Here is a 15478-nt window from a genome sequence, read left to right as displayed (position 1 = left end):
TATGTGGCCTTTAAGACAAAATGCTTATCACAGAGAGTGACTTTTGGAAGAGGTCATGACCAGGTCAGGCAAGCAGGCACTTGGCTCTTCTGCAGAAGTGGCTCCATGCCAGGATGCGTGGAGATGGATTGGAAGCAGGTGTTCGTGCAGGTGCCGTCACGTTCCCTGGCCCCAGGTTAGGCCTGTGCCTGAAGACTGAGGTTCCAATCTCTTTGCTTTCAGTCTAGTATTGTTAGAGCGAGCAGATAGCTAGATACAAGCAGGGAAAGGGGTCATTGGCCAAAGGGCAGGAGACCATGTATCATGTGAACAAGACAGAGAAAAGCAGGAACCTCAGGACTGATAAGAAATCACACATTTTGGGGTGACAAGTGGCCTGGAGGCAGGCAAAGAAAGATGAGGAAAGGCAGGAATCTCTAGAGTCTGAATGTAACCTTTTGCTCATTATGGTCTCATTACAATAGAATTAGCCTTGCAGATTTGAAGTACGTATCATGCACTGACGCCATGATACTTCTGATTCAGATAAAATAAGGACAAAAATCCCTCCTCCCCTTGGGAAGGTGGAGTTGGGATGGAAATCAGGGAATATGACCTCAAACCCTTCCCTTCCCAATGAATATTCCACCCATTCATTTTTACACCCTGTGTAACCAACTTGCCAAAGAAACTCAGCACAGCTGCTCACCTGAGTCTGCCTGCTCTCCCCTTGAGAGTGGACTATCTCTCCCTTAACATATCCTCACTTTACTTTCTTAACCTCTGCGTCTTGTCTCTGAATTCGTTCTGCAGTGAGACAAGAACATAGACAGCAACAGCATCATTCTTAGAAATGGTGAAAATGTTTTAATTTTGTATTTGTCAGTTTCTGAGAGTGATTCTCCACTCATATGAGAAGAAAAAACAAAGTAAATGGGCAAAATGGATTTAAGATGTTGCTCTAGGACCTTCCCCATACTATTTATGCACATAAATGTGCAAGAAGTTGACGTTTGTGAGATCTCTGTGTGATACGGGAATCAGGACTGCAATGACTCTTAGCCAAGCCAGACTGAGAGCATGCCATGAGAACCTGATTGCCAACACCCAGGAAATCTCTCCTTATGTGTAACTAAGTGAATATGAGTCTAACATAGATCTATAAAACTATATAACATCTATAAAACTGAAGAATTCAATGAATACACTTAGTAGGTTTAAAAACTGGGAAGAACAAATCTACAGTGATTTGTGGCACTTTTAGAAAAGTCATCAGTTACCTTCAGACAGGAGACTTTCTAAATAATTCAGGGCAAAGATGTCCTTTCACCCATTTTCTTTAGAACAGCTCTGGGTATAGAAAATCCATGACTTCCATTGTTGGTCCATCTTATTGCTCCATTACCCTGATACTTAACATCTTCCAGATGTACAACTGAAATCTTCCCTGCTCTCATGTTTCTCTGGTCCACGGTAGACCTAAGAGGAACATCTAGGGGTCTGTTCATCAAAACTCTTAGTAGACGTGAGGACAGTCTTCAGTCTTTGTGTGTGTGTGTGTGTGTGTGTACAATATCCAACAACCTCAATTTTTCTAGCCTTCAGTGGAGATAGAATACATTAGTCAATCTCAAAGTGTAGCCCTTGGGGCCAGCAGCACTGGCAACACCTGGGAACCAGCTAGAAATACTAATTCTCAGAGAGTTGGGGGATGAGCCCAGTAATGTGTGTTCCAACAAGGTGACTCTGACGCATGCTCGAGTTTGGGACCTTTGGACTGTATCAGTCTAGGGGAAGAAACTTTTTCCATCTGGACTTGGAGTACCATCTCATTATAATAGGCATCTAGTTCACTATTGTTATCTCATTTTTCCAGTGAAGATTTCTTTAAATAGAGAAGATAATCTTTGGAACCTAAGGCTAGATGAAGCGTTCCTTAGACTTGACACCAAAAGCACAAACAATAAAATAAAAATTGACAAATTGAACCTCATCAAAATTAAAAATGTTTTGCTCTGTTAAAGAATTTGTTGAGAGGATGAGAAAACAAGCTATAGAGTTGGAGAAAATATTTATAAACCACATATCCAGCAAAGGACTTATATCTAGAATACATAAAGAACTCTCAAAACTCCACAGTCAGAAAACAACCAACCAGTTAGAAGATGGGTAAAAGACACGAACAGACAATTCACTGAAGAGGATATACAGACAGCAAGTAGGCATATGGAAAGGTGTTCAACATCATTAGCCATCAGAGAAATGCAAATTAAAACCTCAATGAGATATCACAGTATATCTACCAGAATGGCCAAAATAAAAAATAGTGAGAACCCCAAAGCTGGCAGGGATGCAGAGAAACTGAGTCACTCATACACTGTGAGCAAGAATGTAAAATGGTAGAGCCATTCTGGAAAAGTATATGGCAGTTTCTTACAAAGGCAAATATGTGTTCACAGTATAATTCAGCAATTGTACTCTCAGACATTTATCTGAAAGAAATGAAAATTTAATGGTCATTTTAAAAAAAAAACCTATACATAAATATTTATGGCAGCTTTGGTCATCATAGACTCAAATAGGAAACAGCTCAGAAGTCCTTCAACAGGTGAAGGTTTAAACAAGCTATGGTACCTCCATCCCTGGAGTACCACTCAGCCATGAAAAGGAATGAATTTTTTTTCTAGTATATATATTTTTATTGAAGTATATTCAGTTTACAATGTTGTGTCAATTTCTGGAGTACAACACAATGCTTCAGTCATACATGAACATACACATACTCATTTTCATGTTCTTTTTCACCATAAGTTACTACAAGACATTGAATATAGTTCCCTGTACTGCATAGCATGAACTTGTTGCTAGGAATGAACTACTGATATATGCAAAACTTGGATGATTTTAGTGGAATGATGCTTAGTGAAAAAACCTAGCTCAAAAGGAAACACATTGTGTAATTCCATTTATATCACATTCTCGAGATAAAAGTGCAGAGATGGAGAACAGATCAGTGGTTACTAGGGGTTAGAAAAGGAGAGACGGAAGGGGGTGAGTGTGACTGTAAAAGGGTGATAGGGTCCCGGTGATGGAACAGTAGTGTCTTCACCGCGGTGTCCACACGAATCTACACATGCCACAAAATTGCATGGAAGTAAGTACACACAGATGAGTGCCTGTAAGACTGGTGAAATCTGAACACCATCAGTGTACCGTCAGTTTCTCAGCTGTGATTTTGTACTATCGTTATGCAAGATGTTACTGCTGCAGGAAAATGGGTGAAGGGTGCGCAGGACCTCTCTGCCTTATTTCTTACAAGTGCATGTGATCTACAACTCTCTCTAAATAATATGTTTAAAGCAAAAATACAAAATAAAGCTGCAAGGAACACGTCTAGATTAACGTGGTGGCACCTGGGCTGAGTGAGACCCCCAAAGCCCTCCTTCCCAGCTCCTCTCTCATCCCAGACTATGAAGAACTGACAAGGACCCTCCCATTCTTATTTCTCTGTCTGATTGTTCTACCTTCACCTTGTAGACTTGGCGAATTCCTTTCCTCTTTCGAAAACATCCACTTCTTTCTCCAGGACCATCAGCCCCAGTACCAGCCGCCATCTCTTTTCTGAGCTGCTGGTGGAATCTCCCCACTACTGTCCGTACTTCACCCTTACTCCACTAAATTTCAATTCCCACACAGTGGTTGGGGTTTGGACCATATCACGCCCCAGCTGACAACCCCCCAGTGGTTTCCCTTCACACTCTGGGTTTGTTTTCATCGCTTAGCCCAACTCACAAGGCTCTACATGATCCAACCCTTGCCCTCTCTCCGTCAGCCTCACCCACCAGCCCTCCTGCCTTCTTTCCATTTCTCAGACACATAAGCTTGTGCCAGCTTGGATAGCCGTCTTCTCTGTCTGGGAAAATGGTTTCCTAATCTTTGCAGAATAGATTCCCGCTCAACTTTTGGGTCTAAAATTAAATCTCACCCCTGAAAGTGATCTTTTCTGATCATTCGATCTGAAGTAGCCCTTTAGGTTACATTGTTTGTAAACATTGGATTTTTACTTCTCCGTTGGTTCTTATTTATTGTTTTTCTCTCTCCCTCCAGGAGAGCTGAGTCCTAACTACCTACCTGCTCACCCTGCTGTGTGCCTGGTGCCTGCCACAGTGCCGGCAGGCGCTCAGCAAACACCCACTTAAAGAAAGCAAGGAGGCTCTGTGAGGCTTTCCCCGACCAGCTGTCCTCCCCATCATAGACGGAGTCAGTTACTCCCTTACCTGTGTTGAGCAGCTGCCTTTTATACGACCTTACTGGAACCTCAACACATGCCTGTTTACCTGGAGGTTCTAGAGGGCAGGAACCATATATTTTGGTTTTGAATTCCCAGGTCCTTTCAAAGTATAAGGCATCAATTAATATTTGATGAATGAATGACTTCACCCTCTTTCCAGGGGATGACACCAGATGGCCACGTCACCCAGAATCCGCTTACGGCCATTGACAAGGCCAGCGATGATGGGTATCGAACGGTGTCTCACGTGAGGCATGGGGAGCAGACACAGAAGACCTCACACTTCCCTTCTCATTAAAGTCTGCAAAGCAGCCGTGTCCTTAAGACATTCTTCACAGAAAACCCACAAAGTGGAGGAGCAAAGATGAAAAGCAAAAGCACAACTGTGTCTTCTAGAGAGACTTTAAATGGGAACACTTTTTAAAAAGACACATTATCTAAAACAGCAGGGAAAGGAAAGCCCCATAATAAGAACAAATTTCATTCAAAATTAAATCAGTGATTTTCATAAGGGATGCCCAAGTGACTGTGCCTCTGGGAGGTCACTAGAGCGGATGATGGAAACTCGGAATGAAGTCACCTGGAAAGCAAGAATTCCCTTTTTTAATCCATGCTAATATAAGATCATGCTGACGCTGTTTTAAAAAGACATTAAAATAATCTCCCTAGTCATCTAGAGTGTTTGTTGTTATTGTGGTTTTTATTGCTTATTACCAAAAAAATTATAGTAATCAGATACAAGCAGAATTGGGCTACCAAAAAACCCCACAGGCCCAATAGTTGGACAATAAGAAGAAAACCTTTGGATTAAGGAACCTAAAATGTCTAATCTGTGTGGTTAATTCTAACACCCTTCATCTGAGAGTCTCAACAGGTTCTCAACAGGCCAGAAACTCAGCTTCCAGACAGAAGACCTGCCCCCAGCTGGTGCCCCCCACTAGCCCCACACCTGCAAATGGTGCTGCTCCCAGCCCCGCTATCCCCTGGGAACAGGGTCTTTGCTCAGTTGAGTCACCAGCATCTTGATCCTGGAGTAAAAAAGATTTGCCAGCAGAACCAAGGTACGAACAAAGAGATAAACCTAATTCTCCGGGAACTAAGAGCTTCAAAGTGGCTTTTGAATATTTTTCAAGGAGGGTGTTAGTGGATATTCTTTTCCCTTTGAACTATTGTGACCCAGAACAGAATAAAAAATTAGAAATTAAGAGCCACTAAAGGGAACATAAAAGAGGTGTCTGGGACACATTGCTAACCCACCAGGAGCCAGCAGGTAGGGCCAAAATCTTCATCAAACACTTCTCAGTGAGAACCATAGGATATGGGGCCAAGTATTTTTACCCAGAAATAACCAGCTCTGTAATTGTTCCTAAGACTCTGGGAATACAGCGTGGGAGGCTGTAATTACCACTGGCAGCTCTAGGAAGACCTCTGAACTTGAGGTCAGAAAAGAGCCTGAGTGTTGTAAGGTTGCTGGGCTAGGATGGGTCAGGAGGATGTGAGAAGATGTACACTGGAGAGTTCAGATAATTGAAGGGGTAACAAAAGGTAAGCCCTTAAGGGCAACTGATCAGTATCATCATTTGTCTTTTTCTTATCAAAGGAATTGATGCTGTGGAACAATGCTGGAAACGGGGGTCAGTGGGACCTGGTTTTGTCCATATCACTGTGCAGCTGTCTGTCTGTCGATAAGTCACTAACCCTCTCTAAACAGCCACTTCTTCCCTCATAAACATTGGGCTCAGACGCTCCTAAAAGTCCTTCCAGCTCTTAAATTTTCCAGTGAGTTCAGTGATAATACAGAATGATCCATTTTAACTACAAAGTAGCCTCTAGATATATGGTCATTAAAGGAATTACTGGTTTATCTAAAGAGGGCAGGAGTTACTTTTATTTGATCTGGATTGAAGATTTCATTTTTATTAACTTGATGTATATAATTAATGTGCAAAGTGATTTCAAATTTATTTTTAGGAGAGGTCAAGCAGATAATGCTAGACTTACTCACATTAATGAAAGTATATAGACCCAAATTTTATTCTTAAAAATCAGGCCAGATCTAAAAGAAATTTTGACCCTGAGCAAGATAAAACTTAGGCATAAAACCCATGATGACAATAAGGAAGATACAGTTAACAGTCACCACTTACGGACGGCATGTATACAGCAAGCTAACTCAGGTGATAATCCTGGATAGTCAGTATCAAAATCTGCACTGTACAAAGGAAAAAATTAAGTTCAGGGAAATTAAATGCTGCCAAAGGATCAAGGCTTTCTGAGGTGTGGAGCTGGGATGTGAATCCATATATGTTCTTAGTTACTGCGCTGCAAACACCAGCAGGGTCACGGGAACTGGGCTGTTGGGTAAACGAGGGCAAATGGTGGGGTGGGGATGACTCGATGCCTTCGTGTATTTTAGCAGGAACCACTAGCCCCGTTGCTTCTCTCTGGATAAGGACAATCAATTTGTGAGGAAATATCTGAAGGACAATGAAATTCTTCCTTGATTTGAGCAGTGTCATTGCTCAATCACTTTTGAAGCAGCAGAAAAACATAGATACCAGGGTCTCCCTAAGCTCCCATTTGTACCTGCGCTCGTCCACCCCTTGCTTTGCTCACTGCCACTCCTATCTTCTCTTTCGCCTCCAGGCCACATCAGCCCGTATGTGATGCCCAGCTGGTTTCTTCATCCACGTTATCTTGGCATCTTATATGACATTTTAGGATACTCGTCAATAAAGGGCTGGAACAAAACCAGTTATTACTCTTCTGCTCATCACACATGACCTGAGCAAGTGGATAATATTTGGTGAGTGGCTGGAGGCAAAAGCCACTCCGGGAAGGGAAGCGGTTGGAACCGCCAGCAAGGAGGGCAACCACATCGTCATCAGGAAATGAGTCACAGGGACCCACTTCATCACTCCTGGGAAATGAGTCAAAGGAATTCAGTTTAGGATGACATGTGTACTTAGTTCACTTGTTTAATTGCTCCAAAAAGAAAAAAGTGCCTCCTACTTGCTAGCACTGGTTTGGTTCCAGGGATCAGATAAAGTCCCCATAGTCCAGTTAGGTGACATTAAATATTTGAATGACTTACCCATGTACATTGTTCTTCTTCTGTTTGTTCATTTTTAATTGAGATGTAATTCACATACCATAAATATTTCCTTTTTAAAGTGTAAAATTCAATGGGTTTTCATAGATTCACAAAATTCATTATTTAATTTTGGAACATTTTTATCAGCCCCAAAAGAAACCCTGTACCCATTAGCAGTCATTCCCTATTCCATACTCCCCGCAAGTCCTGGAAACGACTAGTTTACTTTCTGTCTTAAGGGGTTTGCCTGTTTTGAACACCCCAAATAAATGGAATCAGAAATATGTGGGCTTTGTATCTAGCTTCTTTCCCTTAGCATGTTGTCAAGGTTCATTCATGTTACAGCATGAATTAGTACTTCATTCCTTTGTACAGCTGAAAATTATTCCATTGTGTGGTCATACGACATTTTATTTCCATATACCAGTTGATGGACATTTGGGTTGTTTCCACTTTTTGTCTATGATGAACAACGCTGCAATGAATATTCATGTACAAGATTTTGTGCAGACGTATGTTTTTACTTCTCTTGGGTCTATACCTAGCAGTGGAATTGCTGGGTCATATGGTAACTCTATGCTGAACTTTTTGAGGAACTGCCAAACTGTTTTCCAAATCTGTTTTCCAAACGAAGAGCTTGTCAAGTGACTAAATATCACTTAATTAGCCTAAAAAGTAGAGAAATTGTTTATTTTCTTATAATAAAATCTTAATGTATTTGGCCCTTTTTTGTTACTGTCTATTTAAGAGTTGGTAGAGCTTTTAGCACTTCTTATATTTTCCCTTTTTATTATAACCATGGATAGAACTTAATTTTCTAAATATTCATAAAACTATTTAAATTGCAAGACAAAATATTATGCCTATATATGAGTTTTCAATATGTATTTCAAACCCGGGGTAAGTGTAATACATTCCATTTTGTACTGTTAACAGTTTGGAGCAACTCTTAACTAAAACAATAAAAAGGCAAATGACCCAACTAAAAAATGTGCAAAGGATCTAAATAGAAATTTTTCCAAAGAAGATATACAAATGGCCAATAAGCACATGAAAAAATGTTCAGCATCATTAGTCACTGGGGACATACAAATCAAAACCAGAGTGAGATATCACATCACACCTACTTGGATGGCTGTAATAAAAAAGGCTGTGTAATAAAAAAATTACAAGTGTTAGCAAGGATGCAGAGAAATTGAAATCCTCATACATTGCTGGTGCAGCAATGGACATGTGCCATCCTGTGACGTCATGTGGTTGGAAAGAGATGAGCGAGCTCTCTGGGGTCCCTTTTAAAAGGGCACTAATCCCTTTCATGAGGGCTCCACCCTCATGACCTAATTACCTTCCAAAAGCCCAACTCCAAATACCTTGAGGGCTAGGATTTCATACATGCATTTGCAGGTGATGCAAACATTCAGTCCACTGCATAACTACACAAAACCATTTTACGTTTGGGGTGTAAAAACAACAAATCCATATACAAATTACATACAATTTGTAATAAGATCCAATCATATTACAAACTGTGATCTTTGGAAGGTGAAATTGTGGACAATTTAAAATTTTTATATCTCCTGCATTTACCAAATTATCTAGAGCAGAGGTTGGCAAAATTTTTCTGTAAATAAGATTTTAGGTTTCAGGGGCCATAGGTTTCTGTCACAACTACACAACTCCCATTGTTATAGGGAAAGAGCAACGTAGACAACCACATAGACAATATATAAACAAATAACACCTCCTTACAGAAACAGGTGCCTCGCCAGCTGCAGCAGTCTGCTGACCTCTGACCTAGCACGAATGTGTATTTCTATAGTAAAACATGTAATTATTCCTTTTAATGATTCTAGAAGACTAAGGGAAAATGGGAAAAAATGGAATTTTTTATTCTTGATTATCTTTTCATGTTTCTGTGTTCTCTTTTTAAGTGAATTGTAATCTCTTTCATGCATCCCTTTAATCCTTACACTCTTTATGAGCTGGCTATTCTCAAGAAGTATTTGCTGCTTTTAAAAAATAAATGCTGATTATTTTCCACTTTCATTCTGAAGAACCTACCATGAATCTAGAGTCATGCTCCTGTAGCGAAGATGACTTTACCTATGGGGTGCACACGATTCCTTGAGGATTTTCTAAAGCAGCTAAGTGGGCAACCTTGCCCTGCTCTTCCTAATGTAAACGTCCCACTACATTGTCAACCTTTCCCAGCGAATCACCATTTTAACCCCTGAAGTTCCCTTACATTAATGGCTAAATGCCTCCAAGATTATCGATAACAAAGTGCTTTTCTAGGCTTTGGTGGACAGCATAAGCATTTTAGAACACTGGCACTTTTGGTGTCTTGTCTGCCCACAAAGATAACACATTCTCTTAATACAATGAAGAAAACTGGCTACTCTCAGCCTATTCCTTCTCCCCTATACTCAGTCTTCTATCTTCCACTCATCCTACTACCTCTCTGACCTGCCCTTCATTTTAAGAGCTCCCCCATCCCTTTCAAGATATATCCATTTAATTTCCTTCCAGTGTGCTTCACTTCTCTTCTGTACTTGAAAACTTCAAAACTGAACTCATGCTGCAGGAGATCACAGCTTTACAGTTGTTTGGGCTTTTGATATAAACTTCAGATCCTTGACCTCTAAATCCACGAGAACTGTATGACACTATCTGATCAACACAGAACTTTCTAGTATCACTCCTAATTACCTTCACCCAAAGTTCAAAAATGTTATCAACCTTGGATATCTACACATAAAAACTAAATCACAGAAACCCTATGCGAATATGCAGGTGATTATTTATACAACATTGGTTTGGTAAGGATTTGAGCATGAATTCAAAATTAGAAATTACAGAAAAGATAGACAGATTTGACTTCATAAAAACATAAAACTTAGGAGAAATATTTGCAAAAATACCTAAGTGATTTTACTCAATATCAATATACAAAAAGGTCTAACAAAACAATCTTTTAAAAGATGCACTCACTAGAAAAGAGAGGGAAACTTCATGAAACAGTAATTCACAAAGCATGAAAAGATATCAACCTCACCAGTAATCCAAGAAAAAAATGAAATATTGATAACATCTTTGGCTTACCAAATTGACAGATCTGAAAAAAATAACCAGTGTTATCAATATTCCAGAGGAATAAACACTCAAAAACTTGTGGGAACCCAAAGTTGGAGAACTCTAACAGGACGAGTTAAAGTTTTGCAAACCCTTTGGCCCAGAAATATCCATGCCAAGGGTTAACTGATGGAACTACAATTGTGCAAAGATGCTGACAGTGTGGTTCATGATCACGCAGCAGAGAAGGCAGGCAACCTCAAGGCTCAGTGAGAGCAGGTGGGCAAACTGCAGCCTGCAGGCCTGGCTTCATAAGTCCAGTTTCACTGGGACAGAACTTAGTCCACTCGTTCACGTATTGCTTAGGGCTGCTCTCGCCACACCAAGGCGGTGTCCAGCACTGGGGACAGAGACCTCACGGCCTGCAGTCTTAAATACATACTAACTGCCATTTAAAGAAACAGTTTGCAGACTCCTAATCTTAGGACTAGTGTAGAAATATATCGTCTGACCAAAAAGAGACAGACATCGATTACAGCCATTAGAAATGACTTCATACATCCTTTGAAAGATACTCGTCAATTGTGAAAAATTAAAAGCAGACGATAGACTAGTTGCATAAATTATATACATGAACAGTTATAGTTAGGAAGAATTCTACACCGAAAGTTTGATATTGGCCATCTAATTTTTCCCGAGGGTGGGGGACTCTTGAAAAGTTTTCCTTGACGGAAAAATTTTTTTTTCCTTCAGTAAATATATCTTTACTTTTTTAAAAATGCGAGACAATAAGCTGTGAAGTACCTGCTTTTAAAGAAAAACAATTCTAAACACCATTTCTTTAAAATCAATATAGGAACCACCGACCCGCTTCAGCCAGTTTCCAGTGCTTGGGCCAGACCTGGGCCAGCAGGGGATGTGATACACATGTATCTTCGTCTCCTGAGCCACCAGTCTTCTGAGCCAGCTACTCCACTGTGGACTGCCATGGTTCCACTACCGCCACCAAGGGACACTGGGGTGTCCTCAGGTGCTTCTGCTCTGTTTGCAGAGCCTCCTTCCCGTTCCCAGGGACTGGCTTCATGGTGATAGTGAAACCCGTGCTTTTCAAATTCACCTCTTCACACAGAACCTCATCTTAACAGCATCACCTTGATGCATTAACGGGCTCCATACTGGCATATTTCTATACTAATTCTTTTTAATAAATAAAATAGCCAGCGCAGTGACTCCTAGTAACATTTAAAACTGAACATTCTTAAGAGGGAACTTAATTAAAATGTGCTTTTATATAATTTCTTTTGAAGAGTTTTTCTTAATCTAACTTTTAAGATTCTCTAGAACAATTTTTGCATAACAAACTGACTTTCATAAAAATTTTAAAAGCTAAACACAAAAATGATTTATCTAACATAAATAGCACCTAAATCGGTGCTTCTTGATCTTGAATATGCATACAAGTCACCTAAGATTTATTAAAATGCAGATTCTGATCACTATCCCGGGATGAGAATTTGTGGGGCTAACAAGCTCCCAGGCCACGTCCGGGCTGTAGGTCCTCAGACCAGTGTGAGCAGCAAGTGACCAGAATCATCTTTAATGTAACAGGTGCAATGTACATGCTTCAGAGAATTCCAAACTAAAACTGTTTTACACTAACTTCAGGTACAATTACTATTACTGACTCTTACACTGCTTTCCGTGTTCTTCGTGCCCGAGGAACTTGGAAGTATTTGCCACAAGTACTCCCCTTCAACACACACCCCATCCTTCAACCAGATGCTGTGGGTGCTTCAAATAGCTGCTTCTCCATCAATATGGAGAACCCGCAAGGTACAAACGCCTCTCCCTCCTGCTTCCTTTGACTTCTGCTCACCCTCAGCCCTCAGTCTTTAAATTCTGCTATTCCTTCAAGGCTGCTCCTCCTTTAGGCATGCCTGAGATCTCTCCTACCTCCGGAACCCTCTCTCCCTGCCCTTGATTTGCACTTGTGTACCCATCAGCCTTCCCCCGTCTAGACACTCAGCTCCTCCAGGGCACTGTGGTAGAGCGGTTCTGAACACCCGCTTCAAGAGCTGGGTTCAGAGCTCGGTTCTGCCACTTATTACTTGAACAAGAAAATCACCATCTTAGCCTGTTTCGCCCGGTAAAACAGAAGTCATTCCTACATAGAAGGCTGTGAGGAATCTAGGAAGTAATGTTTAAAAAAGACTAAGCAAAGTGGCACCAAATTAACACCAACTACATGGAAGCTACCGTGACAACGACATCAGCATTTAGTGTAATTTCCTTCTCGCGGGCAATTCTCAAATATTCCTGGAAAAGTCAAAATTGTTCTACATTTTAAAAAATATTTTAAATAGGAGAAGCTCAAAATATTGGAAGTCTGAATGGCCCACTAGGATTTGCAAGTTCCTGTAATCTAAAATTCCCACAGCTAAGGATGTTGGACATTTGATCTGAAAGGCCTGAGTAATTCCTCTCCTCTCTCTTGAAGGAGTGACCCAGAAATACTTAATAACTGAAAAGAACAATGAGGCTTGAAGGAAATGTACTATTCCAAAATCGTAGTGTATTTTACAAATTTACAATACTCTTCTGTGGTAACTTTATGGAAATGTATTCTGAATTGTTATTTATAATCATAAACATTTCAATGTTTAAAATTCTATGATTCCATGACATTTTATTTAGCTCCTTCATCAAAACTTTTCTCTCTTAAAAACCTTAAATTTTACTGCAGAAGGGAAGACTGCAGAGATAACAGACGAGAAACTTGCAGAACTGGTAAAAGAGAGCAATCCAGAGTCCAGAAGCCCATCAAATTCCAAGCACAACATAAAAATAAACACCCACATCCAGACACATTGTAGTGAAATTAATACCCTACCCCGCTCCCCATTAGCCATTTCTACGTGTAGCAAATCCAGGGTAGGGAGAAAAGATAAGCCTGTGAGCCTGAATAATGATCAGTTCAGCTGGAGGATCTGAATACGTAGTCCTTCTCTAACTGATTTAAAGAAAAAAATAATTACAGAACCAAAAGGAAAATTGTAGTCCCACTACTAATGAGGTTATTGAGCCTTAAAGTTAAATGCCATCATTAGCAACAGAAAAGTCTCCCACAAATGAACTCATCTACAAAACAGAAGCTGAGTCACAGCCACAGAGAACAAACTTGTAACGGGGCAGTTAGGGGATATAAATAGGGAATTTGAAATTTGCATCTCTTGGGGAGTGACGGAAACGTTAGCTAACTTGATTGTGGTGTTGGTTTCACTGGTGTATACACCTGTTTATGTACATCTGAAATATATGTAGTTTACTGTACAGGAATCATACCATAATAAAGTATTAAAAGAAAAAAAAACAGCAAAGCCGACAAAAAAAATTTGGAAAGTCCTCCATTGTGCCTCTGTAATTCCAAAACAAAATAGAATGTAATAAATAAAAATACAAATTTAGGTGACTGAATTAATATTTGTAAGTTAACTTTTTAAACAACTCATAAATGAGAAAATCTAACTAGTAAGTCATAGGGAAATTAGCCCCGCCAATAAAAAAAGATGAGGTCTTATTTCATATGCCTTAAACTAGCAAGCGTTAAAAAGAACTCCCTCTGACAGCTGGAGGTTGGCCCACATCTCTTTTTGGTATTTGTGAAAAATAAAATAATCCCTTTAAATAGTAATTTAGTTGAAAGAATAAAATGTTAAGCGTTACAAGCCATTAGTGTGATTTTAGAATTTATTCCAAGAATTGGTAGAAGAGGATATTTTCTGGATGGTACAAACCACCACACATTTAATAAAGGGAATTTCTATGAAAAAAAAAATAATTTACTCCAAGAAATAATACAAATGAAGGTTATACACAGCAAGATATTCAGTTAACATTGGACTATGAAAAATGATAACCATGAAGACTACATAGCAATCAATATAAAAGATGTTTGAGATGTACCAGGTTCTTAAGATGTACATTCTTCACTCAGCAATTCCATTTCTAAGAAACGTGATGCCAAATCCCAAGTGTGCAGAAGTACAGGTAAAGCTTCTGATGCTGAAAAATTGGAAACAATCTCAATGTTTATCGTAAGGATGAACTTCATTGGAAGAGAATGAGGATCTATATTTAAAATTGAAAGGAATCCATGATATATTGAGGGAAATGTTACAAAATAGTTAAGCATAGCATGACTCCATTCTGAAAGAGGTCTTTGTATTTACTTACACATGGAACAAAATCCAGAAGTACTTGCTTTCACAATCAGGAAAAACAGTATGTAGTTCCAGTGTGGATGAAAATTATGTGGGAGAAGTACAGTATTAAAAATTAACTGGTTATAATCACAATGCAAAATTTTATATGGGTAAGTAAAGAAAAAAATATTGGATCATTGGGGGATAAGTTTTGAGTTTTAATTCCGTTCATGTTTGTGAAAGTGTTTTGTTTTGCTTTGTTTTAAACTCACACTCTTCTTATTAAAACTGCTGGAACCAAGAGCTTCAAGGTAGAAATCTAACAGGAGAGGATAAATCTTAAAGTCAGGCAGAATTCTACTCCTGCCACTTACTAAATAGCTGTGTAATCTTGGCCAAGTAAATACCTAAAAGCCAATTTTCTTGTGACAAATTCTGCCTGGAAGCAGCTGTGGCCATTAACTGCTATTATATGTGTAGCTCACAAAGTTGGTAATTAACAAATAGTGGCCATACTATTAAACTGTATGTTGCTGATACTTGATATTTTCAACTTACGAATACACCAGTTCAACCTAACAGTTGTTACCCTAAAATGGTTAATTCCAATTTCCAAAGCTAATTATTCTCTAAACATGTATTCTAAATGGCTGATGGGAATCATGTCTGACCCTCTGGAAGAGATCTCACTTTACAGCTGAGTAACTGGAAGCATCTAAATTACTTGCTTGAATGCCAGCTAATGGCAGAATTACAAGACCAAAACACAGGAAACTCAACTCTGGGTTAGTACTTTTCTGAGCCCTAATCCTTAAGTTCAGTAAAAATTATCAGCATACT

The sequence above is a fragment of the Camelus ferus genome, chromosome 5 (genome assembly GCF_009834535.1).
Source record: "Camelus ferus isolate YT-003-E chromosome 5, BCGSAC_Cfer_1.0, whole genome shotgun sequence".
In the NCBI taxonomy this organism is placed as follows: Eukaryota; Metazoa; Chordata; class Mammalia; order Artiodactyla; family Camelidae; genus Camelus; species Camelus ferus.
The sequence above is the reverse complement of the archived record's forward strand: the minus strand, read 5'-3'. Positions refer to the sequence as shown.